Below are 18,583 nucleotides of genomic sequence, written 5' to 3'. Positions count from 1 at the left end.
TGCCAGTCATGATGCCAGCACTTTGTTACACTATTCCTGTTATCATGAGTTCCAGGTATGTTGAATAAACTATTACTACAATGCAGTTTTTAAGTATACCCATGCCATTGTTTTAAGTAATGAGCTGAAATAAATTATTTTAATAATAAGCCATCCCACCCCCAAGATTGCCAACTTAATTCAATCAATACCATAGTGGTAGTAAACATTGAAATCCAAGTTGTGGGCTGTGCCACATAGCTTCTGCTGTTACATAGTAATAGCTTTTCTGACCTTCCATTAAGAATATTTCCCCATTAATTGCTGTGCATTATCCAGACACAAATCTTAATATAGCCAATAGTATATAACCCCAAACATATTTATCCCTTGACACTACTTAAATTGCATGTAACACATCTAACTTCAAGCAATTAAATCCATCAGCTGTATCATTATGAAAGTAATTGGCCTATCTGTACATTTGAACATGACCTGTCATCATCCCCTGTGTTAGAATAAATTTTATTAAAGATTCTCCACTCCCCTCACCACCTACCACTTCTAATCAAGGCTCTCCCCACCACCAAACCCCCATTCCCACTCCTCCCCAAGTTGTTAATCTTTTACCTTTGGGTATGGACTGGACTGATGCAAATTTCAGATTTTCTGTATTTGCACTTATTTTTTGTCCTAACATAAATACTTGCTAGAATATCAAGAAATCAAAGCATTTGTTTTAAAATAAATCATTTGTGTTTTTAGACCTGTCTTAAATTATCTGGACTGAATTTGTATTTATTGCTGAACAGTCCTTTCATTTCCATTGTGTTTAGTAAGTATCATACGAATTAGGAGCAGGACTAGACCACACGGCCTTTAAGCCTTCTCCGCCATTCAATAAGATCATGGCTAATCTGATTGTAGCCTCCCGCCCACCCCTGATAAGCTTTCACCCCCTTGTTAATCAAGAATCTATCTAGCTCTGCCTTAAAAATATTCAAAGACTCTGCTTCTACCGCCTTTTGGGGAAGAGAGTTCCAAAGACTCACCACCCTCAAAAAGAATTTCTCCTCATCTTTCTGTCTTAAATGAGTGACCCCTAGTTCTAGATTCTCCCACAAGAGGAAACATCCTCTCCACATCCACCCTGTCAAGGCCCCTCAGGACTTTAAAAGGTTTCGATCAAGTCGCCTCTTATGCTTCTAAACTCCAGTGAATACAAGCCTAACCTGTTCAACCTTTTCTCATAAGACAATCTGCCCATTCCTAGTATTAGCCAAGTAAACCTTCTCTCAACTGCTTCTAACGCATTTACATCTTTCCTTAAACCAGGACACCAATACTGTACACAGTAGTCCAGATGTGATCTCACCAGTGCCCTATACAACTGAAGCATAACCTCCCTACTTTTGTATTCAATTCCCCTCGCAATAAACAATAACATTCTATTAGCTTTCCTAATTACTTGCTGTACCTGCATACTAACCTTTTGTGATATTCTTGCACTAGGACACCCAGATCCCTCTGAATCTCAGAGCCTTCAATCTCTCATCATTTAGATAATATGCTTTTTTAAATTTTTACTCTACTTTACTTTTGCCCACATTGTACTCCATTTGCCAGGTCTTTGCCCACTCACAACCTATGTTACTTTGTAGCTTCCTTACTTCTCTTCACAACTTACTATCTTACCTATCTTTGTGTCATCAGCAAATTTAGTAACCATACCATCTGTCCATTCATCCAAGTCATTTATAAAAAATTGTAAAAAGTGGAGGGCCCATCACTGATCCCTGTGGCACACCACTCATTACATCCTGCCAACCAGAAAAAGATCAATTTATGACTACCCTCTGTTTCCAATTAGCTAGCCAATCTTATATCCATGCCAATATGTTACCGCCTGCACCATGAGCTTTTATTTTCCGCAATAATCATTGACGTGGCACCTTATCAAATGCCTTCCAAAAATCTAAGTACAGTTCTGGTACCGGTTGCCCTTTATCCACAGCACGTGACTCCTTCAAAGAACTCCAATAAATTGGTTAAACATGATTTCCCTTTCACAAAACGATGTACATTCCCTCCAATTGCTGGGATTTCTTCACATCCACAATGATGCTGTGTAACTGACAGCAGAAGACAGCATTGTTTGATGACTTTGAATGAAGTAAGCGTTGAACATAAGAAAAAAGCAGCTTTAAAAACAAAATCATTTTCTGGATCTGGGCACTGCTGGCAAGACAGGCAGATACAGTTTGATAGAACTGTATGGCTCTCTAGGCCACTTCATAGGGCAGCCAAGAATCTACCACCTTGGTGCAATGTGGGAAGAGTCAACCACATTGGTTGAATGTGGGAAATATTGCAGCCAATTTGTACAGAACAGGGTTCCACAAACAGCAATGAAATAAATGACTAGGTCATCAAGTTTAACTTAAGCCCTGCCCCGACGGGTACCATCTTTTGGATGAGACTTTAAACCAGGGACCTGTCTGTCCTCTCAGGTGGAGGTCAAAAGTCCTACAGGCATTTTTGGGAAGAAGAGCAGGGGAGTTCTCCCCAGTGTCCTGTCCAATATTTATGCTTCAACCAACATCAGATTATATGGTCATTATCACACTGCTGTTTACGGGACCCTGATGAGCACAAATTGGCTGTTGTGTTTCTCACATTACAACAGTGGCTACTGTTCAAAAGTAATCCATTGGCTATAAAGCGCTTTGGAACATCCTATGGACATGAAAGGCGCTACACAAATGCAAGTCTTTTCTTTTCTCTTTTTAAGCATAGGACGACATCTCACCATTTCTAAAACCGAATAAATATAGAAACGGTGGTTAGAGGATACTTGGCCATATTTACTCTTATCTGTCTTTATTTTGACCATGTCTCACTCCCAGAAGTCATCGCCTCTCGAAACGTTCCCTCCGTTGGGATCGATGAACAGTGAAACGTGCTACAAACGAAAACCAAACAATATTCACCGCAGGAATGCAAAATGAGAGGTTTTTTTCCCCCGACATTTCATGTATTTTAGCCCAACCTTTTACATCAGTATTATCATTCATGCCGGATATTGCGCCCTTATGCGAATATTTAGTTGATTACATTTAAATATTATCAGGCTGCGGGCGCAGTGTTATTAAATCTCCGCTATCTCACTAGCTGCCCAAGCCATATATAGATTCTCACAGGCAAGCTAAATGGAGACGGCGTGCATCTGAAATTTTATTGTGGGAGTTTTGTGAAAGCGATCCTGCGGAATGAATATCACGTTTATTGAAGCAAGTATTGGAGATGTTTATTTTATTTTTTGCTGAGCTTTGTTTTCGCAGATATTTTGTTGCTGTTTTTAGCACCTTAAAAGGAACTGTCAACCGCTCCATGAATTATAGGCATGTCCTAAATTTGTCAATGAAGCGAGCGATCAGGTCTCACACTAAATTGGTCCGCCCTGTGCGCGAACTGCCAGATCTGGAGTACTTTAGGAATCAAATATTGTGGGGGGAGGAAAAAGGGGGTGGGGGGGCATTGAGAATGCTGTTAGGTAAAGTTAAAACGTGGAAAAATCAAATGCCGGTTTGCTACCATCTATCTAGGCTGAAATTAATGGATAGTAACCCAATTCCCTGGATTGTGAGCAGTGTCAATTCGATTAAAAGCAAGGCGCTATTTTACTCCCAGGGAGATGCCGAGGTCCTCGATTTTCTGTCAGCTAAAGCAAATCTGATAAAACAAAAGTTAATCCGGCCAGTGTCACGCAATGCTGCTTATTTCATACGAAGGCACTCCTCCCCCACCCCCGATATAAATAGAATAAATGTGATCAAGTGAATTCGATAACGGTCTTCAACTCCGCCCATCTGGCACCTTAAATTACAGAAATCATTCTGCCAACAGTGCGCTAGTTTTAAAAAGTAGAGAGGCGGTTGATGCGACAAGCCAAGTTTAAGATCTAATGTATAGTTGATAATGTTAGTTGAGTTAAGAACTGTTCTGATTACAAGAAGTGTAACCCTCTTTGCAGGCGATAATGAATCAGGTTCTCTCTAGTTAATGTCACCTAGTGTATTGGACTCTGACATCAGCCAACCCTTATTCTGAATGCTTAATGGTGGTGGCAAAACAGGCAGACTGACCAGCACAATCGGATATTTGAATGGGGTGCATTTTCACATCAAATTGATAGAGATTTTATGTGTTTATGCACATATATTATGATATATTAGAGGGTCCAGCTATTGGCCTTATTTAACTCTGCGCCTCATTGTAACCTACAATGTAACTCTGAAACGAAGCAGAACATGATTGCAGATTTCAGTCCACATAATCTTCAACCCCAAACCGGGGCTCAGCCTCACTTGCTGCGAAGATTGCGGATTCCAGGACTCTTCACTCCCTAATCCAAATGAATGCTGGACAGCAAGTGGGAGAGGCACCTGCTTGGGTCAGCTGTTGGTTTCATATCTCAGCTGAAAAGAAATAGCCTCAATTTCTCTCATCACACACTGTCTTTTATCCAGGTATTCCGCGAAATTTAAAAAAAAACGTTTACAAAAGAGCAAAATGCAATGACAACGAAGGATCGAGAACCGTTTGCACTGAATCAATTCGCTATTCTGCAAATCCACGAACAGACAACTTGGTGTCCGTTTCCTATAAACAACCTCCACTGTCCTAAGTGAATGCAGTAATCAAGTATTGAAAACCTATTAAAATTTGTAGAAGATAATTAAATGTATTTTTAAAAACGGTGGATTTAAGGCTTAAATTTAATAGCCTCTAATTGTCTACATTACAATATACATGTATTAATGCGTATACGATTCTAATCACCAATATTGTAACATGTATTTCACTGTATATAGCTGTGTTTTTTTACCTCCCTCCAAAAACCAAACCTCTCGGTGACTGTGAAAGCGCCAGCAGCCAAAATTCTCCTTGTACGGGCTAACTCCTAGACCAGAAAGTGACTGCAATAATTATCACTTATGCGAAAGCTTGGACGGACGCTATACGGTTTCAGGATCCCAGCTGTGATTACACGGTTTTAACTGGCTCCGCACATTCTTGCACTATTTCAGACTGTCCCTGAATTAAATGCTTTCAGCCATCTGATCAAATTGCGCGTTTCCCTTCCGCATTGATTAAAACACACACTGTACTCTGATTTGTGTTTGCACATTAGTTGGCCATTAAATTGGCCACAGAACGTTCAGTCGAGTAATTAACAGGTTAAGTACCTCTTTAATGATGTGATAATTGTTACTAACTTCCAAATCAACATCCCTGGCGCAGGAAGTGAACAATTAAAACTGGAGTCTCATCCCTTCATGTTGGAAATTTTTTATAATGTCAAACTTTAAGTTTTACATTTTTTTTACTTTACCTTTCTGTCTGTTTTCTCCCTTTTAATCCAACATTTCCATCCCTCTCTTTACTTCTCTTTCTGTACCTGATTTGGCAATGAATTCATCCACTTGAATTCATTGTCCAATTCTCATTCCTTCCTCTGTTGATTGCATAATCCTTAAATGTCAAACAAAAACAGAAATACCTGGAAAAACTCAGCAAGTCTGGCAGCATGGGCGGAGAAGAACAAAGTTGACGTTTCGAGTCTTCATGACCCTTCAACAAACTCTGTCCTTTTCTTCACTAAGGACCCAGATGCCTTGTTGCCCTCATTGAATCAGTTCACACTCCAACAACTTTGTGGGCAAAAAAAATGTTAAACATGAACAAACCTGATGAATAGGGTACATGCAAGGTGCCCCCACTGTAGCAATATAATACAACATAAAAGCAAGATACTGTGGATGCTGGAAATCTGAAATAAAAACAGAAAATGCTGTGAAAACTCAGCAGGTCTGGCGGCATCAGTGGAGAGAGAAACATAGTTAACGTTTCGAGTCCGTATGACCTTCAGAGCTAAAGAGAAGTAGAAATGTGATGGATTTTATACTGTTTAAGAGGGGGTGGAGCAGGTGGAATGAGATAGAAGGTCAGGGATAGGTGGCAGGTAAGAAGAAATTGACAAAGATGTCATGGACACAAGACAAAGGGAGCATAAACGGTAGTGGTAAAGAGTAGAGAAGGTGCTGATAGTGGCATAAAGATAAGATAGTAGAAGGTGTTAACAGCAGAGCAAGGTCAGCACTCTGTGAAAGCAAAACATAAAACAAGTGAAGAATGGCTGGGGGCGGTGTAGTTGGAGGAAAAGGATAAAAAACGAACAAATAAATAAAAGAATAAAATATAATTTTAAAAAACATAAATAAAAACAAATAAATATTTTTAAAATGGGTTCAAGATCAAGGAGTTTACAGTCTGAAGTTGTTGAACTCAGTGTTAAGTCCAGAAGGCTGTAATCAGAAGATGAGGTGCTGTTCCTCCAGTTTGCATTGGGCTCCACTGGACCATTGCAGCAGGCCAAGGACGGACATGTGGGCATGAGAGCAGGATGGTGTGTTGAAATGGCAAGTGACAGGGAGGTCTGGGTCATGCTTGTGGACTGAGCGAAGGTGTTCTGCAAAGTGGTCACCCAGTCTATGTTTAGCCTCCCCAAATGTAGAGGAGACCACATTGAGAGCAGCAAATACAGTAGACCACCATAGCATTATCTGGCCCTTCAATAAATTTCATTAGTTATCTCCCCTCCCCAAATTCCATGGAGCCTCACTTGACAGATGAAGCTCAAATTAATATCCAATCCCTCTACCTGTGCCAACAGTGTATTTGTTGCAAGAGGTTGGAGAAATGTTCTCTTTAAAATTTAGTTGTAGAGCATGGTCCCTTTAAAGTTTTTGCCTGCCTGTACACACATTATCACAGAACAAGGCCTGTGCAACACCTTTCAGGCTGCTGTGTGGCTGTGCACCCAAGCAGCTTAGTGGGAGCATTGGGTTGGAGTATTAGTGTAAGGAAGTTTTGCTGCAATTGTATAAGGCTCTTGTGGGACCACACCTGGAGTATTATGTATTTTGCTCTCCTTACCTAAGAAAGGGTATACTTGACTTAGAGATGTGCCACAAAGGTTCACTAGACTGATTTCTGGAATGAGCAGGTTGTCCTATGAGGGGAGATGGAGTAGAAGATATTGTACTCAGATGATAGACTTTTGAAGTGTACTTACTGCTGTAATATAAGAAAGGCAGCAGCAGCTAATTCACACACAGCAAGCTCCCACAAGCATCAACATGATAATGATCAGATAATCTGTTTATGTGGCATTGCTTGAGGGATAAATATTGGTCAGGACACAGAGGGATAATTTCCCTGCTCTACTTTGAAATAGTACCATTTGACTGAGAGGGCAGGCAGGACCTCAGTTTAACATCTCTGACAGATGGCGCCTCTGACAGTGCAGCACTCCCTCACCACTACACTGAAGTGTCAGCTTTGATTTTTGTGCTCAAGTCCAGTGGGACTTGAACCCACAATCTTCTGAGTCAGATGCAGCAATGCTGACACGAAAGCAATCAAGGGATGTGGGGATAAGGTGGGAAAGTGGAGTTGAGGAAAACAATTATGATCTTACTGAATGACAGAGCTGGCTGAAGGGACCATTTGGCTAACTCCTGCTCGTATTTCTTATATTCTTGTGAACAGGAGCACTGTGTCCCTCTCCACAGATGCGGCCTGATCTGGTGAGTGTTTTCCAGAATCTTCCAGGGTTTTTTTATTTTTAACTGTAACAATGATGCATTCTGGATCACTTTACTTTGATAGTAATTCAAAATCAGCATGGTAAAAGTAACAAAAATATAATGTTAACAGAATGTATCTTTTCAATGTCTCTGATCATTCATCATTGCCTATTTATTTTGACTTTTGCACTGCAATATTTTCCTAAGTCATTTCCACTTGGTCGAAATGACTGAGTGTCGACGTATAGAAGGTCGCTAGAATGAAAAATTATTTGATAGGGTAGATACGTTAAAAAAGAAATCCTCTAGTGGGAGACACCAGAACAAGGCAGCATAGTTTTAAAATTAGGACCAGGTAATTTAGGAGAGAAATCATTTACTTTATCACACAAAGGGTAGTGGAAATCTGGAAAACTCTTCCCCCAAAATGCTGTGGGTGCTGGGGGTCAGTAGGAAGTGTCAAAACTGAGATTGATAGATATTTGTTAGATAAGGATGTCAAGGAAAATGGAGGAAGGGCATGTAAATGGAATTAAAGTACCCAATCAGCCATGATCTAATGGAATGGCAGTGCAGATGCAGGGAGCTGAATGGCAAACTCCCATTCCTATGTTTCTATTCTAACAATATTTTTCTGATTTCAGACTGTTCCTGCAGAGATTATTCTCTGATGGTAGGGTATTTATTGCTGAGGCTGATGCTTTGATCATAACCAGAGATACAAACAAGGTTAAAATTGCTGGTATACATTAATCAATTTACAAAATAAACTTCGCAAATGAGTATCACATTTTTAATTTGTCCAATCATATCCATTCTAAATAAAGGGTAAAGGTGCAGTTTATTAAATCTCGTAACTTAATAGGGATAGTCCATACATTTTTATACTAATGGAATATCAGTGTTAGTTTCTCTTAATCTATCTGCAATCTCTCTTATTGAGGATGATTCTTTCTTGCAAATGGCTGGGTGGAAGTGAGATGTCAGTTTTGACTGTGGTTTCGCAAATGGCTTATGAGTCCTATCTTAGCCTTGCAGGCTCTTCCGCAGTGAGGACATCGGTTGTCAGCTGTTAGAGGTAGTGATGGGATGTTGGCTCGAGCAGCTGCCCTCTCTTTCCATCTCTCTCACCATTCTCTCTTAGTGGCTGCTCTCATTGATTGGAAGGCCTTGACACAATTTTTAATAATGAATCACCATTTAGGTTGCAATTGTGCATCTGCTTCCCATGTGTTAATGTTGATAGAGCAAGCCTTCATCGAGGCTTTGAGATTATCTTTGAAACACTTTCTTTAGCCCCACCTTGTGAATTGGTTCCCTAGAGTTACTGTTCAGGCAGTCTTGAGTCTAGCATTCTGATGACGTGTCCCATTCATCTTAGTTGATGTGAGATTATCATGGCCTCCATACTTGACATATATGTGCCTGAAGGACGCAAATATTTGTCCTCCCACTTGATTCACAAGATCCTTCGAAGACACCGTTGACAATGTTGTTCTAGGGCCTTAATATGGTGTCCATAAATTGTCCAAGCTTCAGCACTTTGGAATAGTGTGGTGAGACCCATTGCCTGATAGACTTTGAATTTAGTGTCGCATCTGGTATTAAATTCTCAAACTCGAGTGTTTACTATAGGTTGAGCCAGTGCACTGGATTCAATGGTGCACCTCCTCATCAATGTCAGCTCTTTGGGACAAATAGAATTGAGGGACATTTTCCAACACTTCACCATGAATCCCGATTGAAAACATTGGATTTGATACATTTGGAGTGGGTTGGTAGAGGATTTTGGTTTTCCTGGTGTTCAGGGCAAAACCCCTGCTTGCTTAGACTTCAGTGAATACGTGGACTATCTGTTGTGCTTCTTCAGCATGAACACTAACATGTACATCATCAGCATACTGTTTTACCGAGGTGGTTGTTGTCTTAGTTTTAGCCTTCAGCTGGTAGAGGTTGAAGAGTTAACGGTCAGTGTGGTAAGTTATTTCCACATCTGCAGGGAATAAGTAACTGAGACAGTTCTCATCATTTTGCGGAAGTTATTTAAGATCACATGACTTTCATGATTGGGCTCTCTCTTGCAGCCTCATGGCAAGGGTGAAGTCTCATTCTAGATGTAGTTATTCTTTGTTATGTTTTGAACAAAGTTGATGTTAAACCCTACCTCAGAAGACTCCAACAATAGTCATTAACAACACCTTGAACACAAGAACATTACATGGTGGCAGCAGGTAAACGGACAGCAGGGAAACAAAGTCAGTGACTGAATAGCATGTTTTTTTAAAATTCGCTCATGGGATGTGGGCATTGCTGCCTAGCCCAGCTTTTATTGCCATGGAAAAATACCAGATTAAAAAAAAGAATGGAATGGAGAAGTCATTGCCATTACCAGATTGCTTCAAGCAAATTGCAGGCCCAAACCAAGCTGAAGCATGGCTGAACTGGCGCCAAAGATTTGCAAAGTACCACACCACATTTGGATTCGCTACGATGCCGGGCAAGGAGCAGGTGAGTACACATCTGTATGCAATGGGTGGTTGTACAGGCAATACCCTAGTCAGACAAGGAATTAACAACAAAACTGCTACATATGATGAAGTAATGAAAGCACTCAATGCCTACATTGGCCTTGGGAAAAATACCATTTTTTCAGTTGGCAAAGTTTAATAAGTGCACCCAGCAACCAAGGAAGTGTCGATTTGTTTGTTAATGATCTATACCAATTGGCAAAAAATTGCAAGAATGGCACCTTAAACAAAGAATTGATTTAAGATAGAATCATTGCTGGAATTTAAACAAAAACTTGTCTGACCTTTTGCAGTCGAAGGCTGACTTAATACTATCCAAGGCCATTCAGCTGACCAGGCAAGCTGAGGTTAGGGAATATAATCATTCAGTACTTCAAGGTGACAGGGAGACTCATGTGCAAAGAAGCACTAATTCAGTGGAGTTTGTTAAGTTTCAGAGTAAAAACGTGGGAGTACAGAAACAGGGGAAGCACGAAGAGGGCGTGGCAACTGCCATAATCAAGTGATGTCTGTGTGGAGGGAAAAGACAGCATCGCCAAAACTACAGAGCGCCATTTTCGTAAGAAGATGGGTCTTTTCAAAGCAGTGTGTCATAGCAAGGAGCTTATATTGCAGAAACAGAAAGTGCAATCCTCATAGGTTAGTAAATTCCGATAAATTGTAGATGTAAATGATTTAGAGGTGCCATTTCTGGGTGAGATTAAAGGGTCAATAGGAAGTTGTTGGAATATTGAAATTTTAATGGACGTTCATAAAACATGTTTTAAACTGGAGCTGGAGTTTCGATTCTTTCTGATGTTGAACCGTTGAAGCGAGATTTTCTTCAGCCGTCAAGTGAACAACTCCATGGACCAGGAGGTAGTCAACTTAAAGTCATGGGAAGATGAATGCTACACTTCAATATAAAGAGAGAAGAATCACCAAATTCTTATACGTAAGCCAGAACCGGGAATGTTCACTTTTAAGTAGAAGAGCTGGTGCAGATTTACAATTAATTTACAGAGTGGAGGAATTGGAAAACCTAGAGCAGTCTAAAGATTTTAGAGTTGAATTTCCACAATTGTTCAAAGGGCTTGGGAAGCTGAAAACAGCTTATCACATCGCCTTGCATCCCAAAGCAAAGCTGGCGTGTTTGTTTACACTGAGGAAAGTTCCTCGCCCCCTTCAGCAGCAGGTAAAGCAGGAAGCTAACTCAATGTTACGACAAGGAATAATCTCACCTGTAACAAAACCCATACATTGGTGTTCAGGCATGGTTCCAGTGCTGAAATCAAATAGATCACTAAGAATCTGTGTAGATCTCACACAGTTGAATAAAGTTGTTGAAAGGGAAATTCATCCAATGCCACCTGTGGATGAGAATCTGGCAAAGTTAGGAAAGAGTTCGATTTTCACTAAGCTAGATGCAAATAGCTCCTTTCAGCAATTGCCTTAAGATGAGAACCCAAATTACTTACAGCCTTTATTACACCATTTGGGATATGATTCTTTAACAGATTGCCTTTCGGTATCACATCTGCACCTAAGATTTTTCAGCAGATTATGACATGTATCCTGGAAGCACTAGAGGGAGTAATTTGCCACATGGAGACGCCCTAATTCGTGGTTCCACTACAACTGAGCATGACACCAGGGTGAGAGCTGTGCTACAACGTCTACAAGAAGCAGGGCTTACCCTTAATAACAAGTGTGAGTTCTCGCAACCAGCTATTAAATTCCTAGGGCATATTGTGCAAGTGTCAGGGGTCAGTGCAGATCCTCAGAAAACTAGAACGATCAATGCATTTCCACCTCCTCAATGTCACAGAGCTCCAGCGATTTATGGGGATGGTGAATCAAGTGGGGAAGGTCTTACGCAACTTAGCAAACGTGAATGAACCATTACATCAGCTGCAAAGACAGGACCAAGCTTTGTGCTGGGAAGAAGTCCAACAGATGTAATTTTAAAGGATCAAGGAAATGTTAATATCACCAGAAATTTGGCTCATTATGACCCAGAACTGCCTACGATTGTTGCTGCAGAATAATTATCAACTGTATTGAGGGCTATACTTTTCCAGACCCAGAGGAATGGTAAACATAGACTGGTGTACTATGAATTTTGTTCTTTGTCCGAAACAGAAAAAGGTATGCAGTTATTGAAAAAGAAGCCTTAGCTGTGGCTTGTGAGAAATTTGCAGACTACATCTTGAGTCTTCAATTCACAATTGAGACTGACCACAAATCTTTGGTTACGCTGTTGAATGCAAAGGAATTAGCAAAGATGCCATCAGGGGTGCAAAGATTTCGTATGAGGTTGATGAGATGTGAAACTGAGTATGTGAAAGGGAAGAAACAGACTACAGCGGATGCATTGTTGTATATTCCTGTAGCGAGGTCGGAATAAGTGGGTATACATTTTGTTGAAGATGTGGAGACTTATACTTTGCTAATGACCAAATATCTATCTGATGAGACACTGGTTATACCCAGAGTCCTACAACCCCGATATACTTCAGAGTTTATACCAAGGTCACTTGGGTATACCGAAGTGTCATGCCAGAGTGAGTAATTCTGTCTGGTGGCCAGGATTCTCCAAATCATTGGAAGAGATGGTATCCAATTGCATCACATGTGCTATCCATCAGCAGGAGCATAGGAAACCACTGCTGGCATCCTCATTTCCATCCAGACCATGGGAACATCTCGGGATGGATCTTTTTGAACTCCGAGAGAAAACCTTTTTTGATAATGGTTGACCACAATTCAAGATGGATAGAGGTAAAACGTCTACATGGTCATTTGTCTGAGGCTGTCATTACATCATTGAAAGAAATTTTTGCCAGACATGGGATTCTAGACCTCGTCATTTCAGACAACAACCCACAGTTTGCTAATGAATACTTCAGAGAGTTCAGTGAATCTTATGGGTTTGTCCACGCGACTAGCTCACTGAGATACCCGCAAGCTAATGGTGATACTGAAAGGGGACTGTGGACAGTAAAGGCTTTATTAAAAGAGCAATTACATTAGCCTAGCACAGGTAAGTTATCATTCTATGATTCAGAATATTGATCTGAATATGTAAATGAGAGTTCACATCATCTTGGGGAAGTAGTATAAGCTCACATGGCTATCATGATCAAGGTTGTCTCTTGCAGCCTTATGGAAAGTCTCATTCTAGATGTAGTTATCCTTTGTTATGTTTTGAATAAAGTTAATGTTAAACCCTACCTCAGAAGACTCCAACAATAGTCATTAACAACACCTCAAACACAAGAACATTAGATGTTACTGCAAATAGACTGAAAATAATTTTGGTGCAATGCCACACTCCTGTTTGGTCCTTGTTTTGACAGAGAAGGGGTCTGTGGTGGAACCATTGCATAGTGCTGTTGTTTGCATGTTGTCATGTGGGAGAAAAATTATATTTATGAACCTAGCTGGACAACCATATCACTGCAGCACCTTCCAAACGACAGTGCAACTCATCAAGTTGAAGGCTTTGTGAAATCGAAGAAAGCCATGTATAAAGGGATGTTCTGCTCTCTGCACTTTTCCTGAAGCAGTGGATCAGAAGCCATACCGGGACGCTGGAAGAACCTCCTCTTCAACTGGCGAGTAGCAAATAAGAAGTAACCTAGCTAGGACTTTGCCAACAATTGAGAGCAATGCTATGCCCCTGTAGTTGCTAGAGTTTGACTTGTCTCCCTTCTTGAAGATTGTGATCATCATGGCATCTCTAAGGTCACTGGAATTTCTTCATTCTGCCAGAGCTTCATAAAAAGATTTTTTTTCTGAGAGGTCATTATGTCTCCTCCATGTTTTAATACTCCCGCAGGAATATTGTCAAGGCCAGTAGCTTTGTTGCTTTTCATCTGGCTGACAGCAGTTATCATTTCGAGCTTTGGATCATTGTCTATCTCACTTCTGATTGTATGTTGTAGGAGGTTCTTGAGCAGGGCATGTCCACTGTAGAGTTCTGATTGAGAGTCCTACAAAGTACCCTTTCCAGCGGGTGTAGATACTGTCTGTGTTTTTGAGGAGGGTCTTGCCACCTTTGGATTGTACTGGTGTTGGTTCATGTGTTGAGAGTCCATTGATTTCTTTGGTTGCCTTAAAAAAGGTATGTGTGACATACATGTTAAGGAGGAATTGAATTTCCCAGCCTTCTCTATCCACCATTTGTTCTTCAAATTCCAGGTTCTTCTTTGAACTTTGGCTTTGGCTGTCTGGTGGGCAAATTTATTTTCTGTGGAGCTTGGGTGCTGTTGCCAGGTTTGTAATGCTGTCCATTTGCAATCAATGGTTTGATGATTGGGGAAATTTTAAAAACCAAAAGGAGATGACCAAAAAAAAATAAAGAGGGAGAAAATAAACTTTGAGGGTAAACTAGCAAGTATTATAAAACCGGACAGTAAGAGCTCCTCTAAATATCTAAAAAGGAAGAGAGAGAGGCCAAGGTGAACATAGGCCCCTTAGAGAATGAGGCTGGGGAAATGATGATGGGGAGCCAAGAAATGGCAGAGGAGTTGAATAAATACTTTGCATCAGTCTTCATGGTAGAAGACACTAATAGCATTCCAAAAATATTAAATAATCAAGGGGCAAAAGGAGGTGGGAGAGGAAATAAATACAATAACTATCACTAGAGAAAAAGTTCTAGGGAAACTAATGGGGCTAAAGGCTAATGAGTCCCCTGGACCTGATGGGTAGGATATTAAAGGAAGTAGCTACAGAGATAGTGGATGCACTGGTAGTGATCTTCCAAGAATCCTTAGGTTCTGGAAAAGTCCCAGAGGATTGGAAAACTGCCAATGTAACACCCTTATTCAGAAAGGGAGGGAGGCAAAAAACAGGTAACTATAGGCCAATTAGTTTAACATCTGTCATTAGGAAAATGTCAGAATTTATTATAAAGGATGTAATATCAAAGCATTTAGAAATGCATAATATAATCAAGCAGAGTCAGCATGGCTTCATGAAGGGAAAACATGCCTGACAAATTTATTAGAATTCTTTGAGGAGGTAACAAGCAGTATAGATAAAGCGGAACCAGTGGATGTAATATATTTGGATTTCCAAAAGGCATTCGATAAGGTACCACACGTAAGGCTACTTAATACAATAAGAGCACATGGTGTTGGGTTAGTGTATTAGAATGGATAGAGGATTGGCTAACTAATAGAAGACAGAGAGTTGGGATAAGGGGGGAATTTTCAGGATGGCAACCGGCAACTAGTGGAGTGCCACAGGGATCAGTGCTGGTGCCACAATTATTTACAATATATATTAATGACTTGGCTGAGGGAAGTGAATGTACTATCTCCAAGTTTGCGGATGACACAAAAATAGGTGGGAAGGCAAGTGGTGAGGGTGTCACAAAGAGTCTACAGAGGGATATAGACAGGTTAAGTGAATGAGCAAAAACTTGGCAGTTGGAATATAATGTGGGAAAATGTAAGGTTATGCTCTTTGGCAGGAAGGATAGAGGAGCTGAGAATTATTTAAATGGAGAAAGGCTGCAGAAAGCTGCAGCATAGAGGGATTTGGGGGTCCTCGTGCATGAATCACAAAAAGGTAGCATACAAGTTTAGCAGTTAATAGGGAATGCAAATGGAATGTTGGCCTTTATTTCACAGGAAATGGAGTATAAAAATAGGGAAGTCTTGCTAAAACCATACAAGACACTAGTTAGACCACACCTAGAATACTGTGAACAGTTTTGCTCCCCTTATCTAAGGAAAGATATACTGGTATTGGAGTCCAGAGAAGGTTCACTAGGTTGACCCTGGGTATGGAGGTATTTTCTTATGAGGAGAGGTTGAGTAGGTTGGGCCTGTACTCACTGGAGTTTAGAAGAATGAGGGGTGACCTTACTGGAACATATAAGATTCTTAGGAGGCTTGACAGATAGATGCTGAGAGACTGTTTCCCCTTGCAGGAGAGTCTAGGACCAGAGGGCATAATTTCAGAGCCCTTACTCCCGTTTAAGACAGCGATGAGGAGGAATTTCTTCTCTCAGATGGTAGTGAATCTGTGGAATTCTTTACCGCAGAGGGCTGTAGAGGCTGGGTCGTTAAGTATATTCAAGGCTGAGATAGACAGATTTTTAATCAGTAAGGGAATCAAGGGTTATGGGGAAAAGGCAGGTAAGTGGAGTTCAGGATTATCAGATCAGCCATGATCCCATTGAATGGCGGAGCAGACTTGATGTGCTGAATGACCTACTTCTGCTCCTGTGTCTTATGGTCTTATGATGAGAGCAATACAAACTCAGACTTGGTGTCTTTTAGTGGTGTGTCCAAGGATTTCTTGGCATGTGTGAGAGATGATGAATTTCAATGATTGCCAGTCATCTTTGATGTTGGCTGATGGTGTGACCATCCGTTCCTGTAGTTTACAGATGATTTGTTCTTGAAATTTTCTCCTAATATGCTTTGTGACAATCATCTATACCGCTTCCAAACTGTAACTAAACTTATTCTCGTTCAAATTGTTCACTATTCCTTGCTCTGATGTTATCTTAAAGGACCAAACATCTAGATCAGGAACAGATTTTGCACAGATGGAATCTGATCCAGACCATTTCTTTTAGAGTCAAATGCTATCCCCTGTATATCAGGTGATTTTGTATCAGTGTCATCAAACAGCAGTTCCACTTCTTTAGCACTATTAACAACAACAACTTGCATATATAACATTTTTAACATAGTAAGATGTCCCAAAACATCACAGCTGCATAAACAGACAAAGCAACATCGACACCAAGTCATAGAAGGAGCTACGAGGACTGATGGCCACAAAGCTCTGTCCAAGAGGTAAGTTTAAAGGAGTGTTTTAAAGTAGAGAGATGTGGAGAGGCAGAGAGATTTAGTGAAGTAATTCCAGAGCTTTGGGACTGACTGCACAGCCACGAATGGTGAGACGAAGGGATTTGAGGATAGGGGTGGGGAGGGCGGTGCAAGACTGGACAAGAGCTCAGAGTTGGAGGAACGCAGAAATCCCAGGGGTTTTCATAGTCATCAGAGCTAAAAAGAGGCCATTTGACCCATCGAGTCCATGCCATCTTTCTGCAGAGCAATCCAGACAGACCCATTCTCCTCCTCTATTTCCCAAGCCTGGTAAATTTATTTCCCTCAAGTGCCCATTGATTTGCTTTTGAAATCTTTGATCATCTCCCACTTCCACCAGCAAGTTCCAGGTCATTACTCTCACTGAATACAAATGTTCTTTCTCACATCCTCCTTGCATCTCTTGCCCAAAACCTTAAATCTGTGTACCATAGCCCTTGTACCATCAGCTAATAGCAACAGTTCTTCTTTGTTTACCCTATCTTAACTTGTCATTATTTTATACCTCTATCAAATCTTCCCTCAACCCTCTTTGTTCCAAGGAAAACAACCCCGGCTTCTCCAGCCTAATATTTTAACTAAGGTCCCTAACCCTTGGATTCATTCTGATAAATCTCCTCTGCATCCTCTCGAGGACCCTCACATCCTTCCTAAAATGTGGTGACCAAAACTCGATGCAATACTCTAGTTGTGGCCTAGCTGGAGCTTTATGAATGTTCAGCGTAGCTTCTCTGCTTTTGTACCCAATATCTCATTTTATGAAGCCCAAGATCCCAAATGCTTTGTTAACTATTCTCTCAATCTGTCCCGTCACTTTCAAAAATCTTTGCACCTGAACCCCCTTGTCACTCTGTCCCTGCACACATTTTAGAACTGTGCCATTAAACCTATATTGCCTCTCCCCTACCCCTTCTGCAAAATGCATCACCTTACACTTCTCTATTAAAGTGCATCTGCCCATTCTGCAAGCTTATCTATGCCCTATTGCAATTGACTGGTATCATCCTCAATATTTGCCACACCTGCAAGTTTGGTATTATTGGCAAATTTTGAAATTTTGCACCATATTCAAATATCCAAGCCATTTATATATATATTTTTAAAAAGCAGTAGTCCTGACACTGAACCTTGGGGAACACCACTGCCTACCATCCTCCAGTCTAAAAAACATTAGCATTTACCATGATTCACTGTTTTCAGTCCTTAGGTCAATTTTTTATCCAAACTGATACTGTCCCTTCTACTTCATGAACCTCAATTTTGTTAACCAGCCTTTTATGTGGTACTTTGTCAAACACTTTCTTAAAATCCATATAGGCAACATCCACTGCATTTCCTTCATCAACCTTTTCTGTTACTTCATCAAAAAGATCAATGAGATTAGTCAAACGAGATCTGCGTTTTACAAGTCTGTGCTGGCTGTCCTTAATTAGCTCAAACTTTTCCAAGTGCCAGTTAATTTTTTTCTCTGATTATTGTCTCTAAAACTTTACTCATCATTGATATTAAACTGAATGGTTGTAGGGCTGGAGGAGTTTACAGAGATAAGAAGGAATGAGTTCATAGAATTTTCTATCCCAGAAGGCTGTGC

Source organism: Cetorhinus maximus, chromosome 15 (assembly GCF_964194155.1).
Source record: "Cetorhinus maximus chromosome 15, sCetMax3.hap1.1, whole genome shotgun sequence".
Lineage (NCBI taxonomy): Eukaryota > Metazoa > Chordata > Chondrichthyes > Lamniformes > Cetorhinidae > Cetorhinus > Cetorhinus maximus.
The sequence above is the reverse complement of the archived record's forward strand: the minus strand, read 5'-3'. Positions refer to the sequence as shown.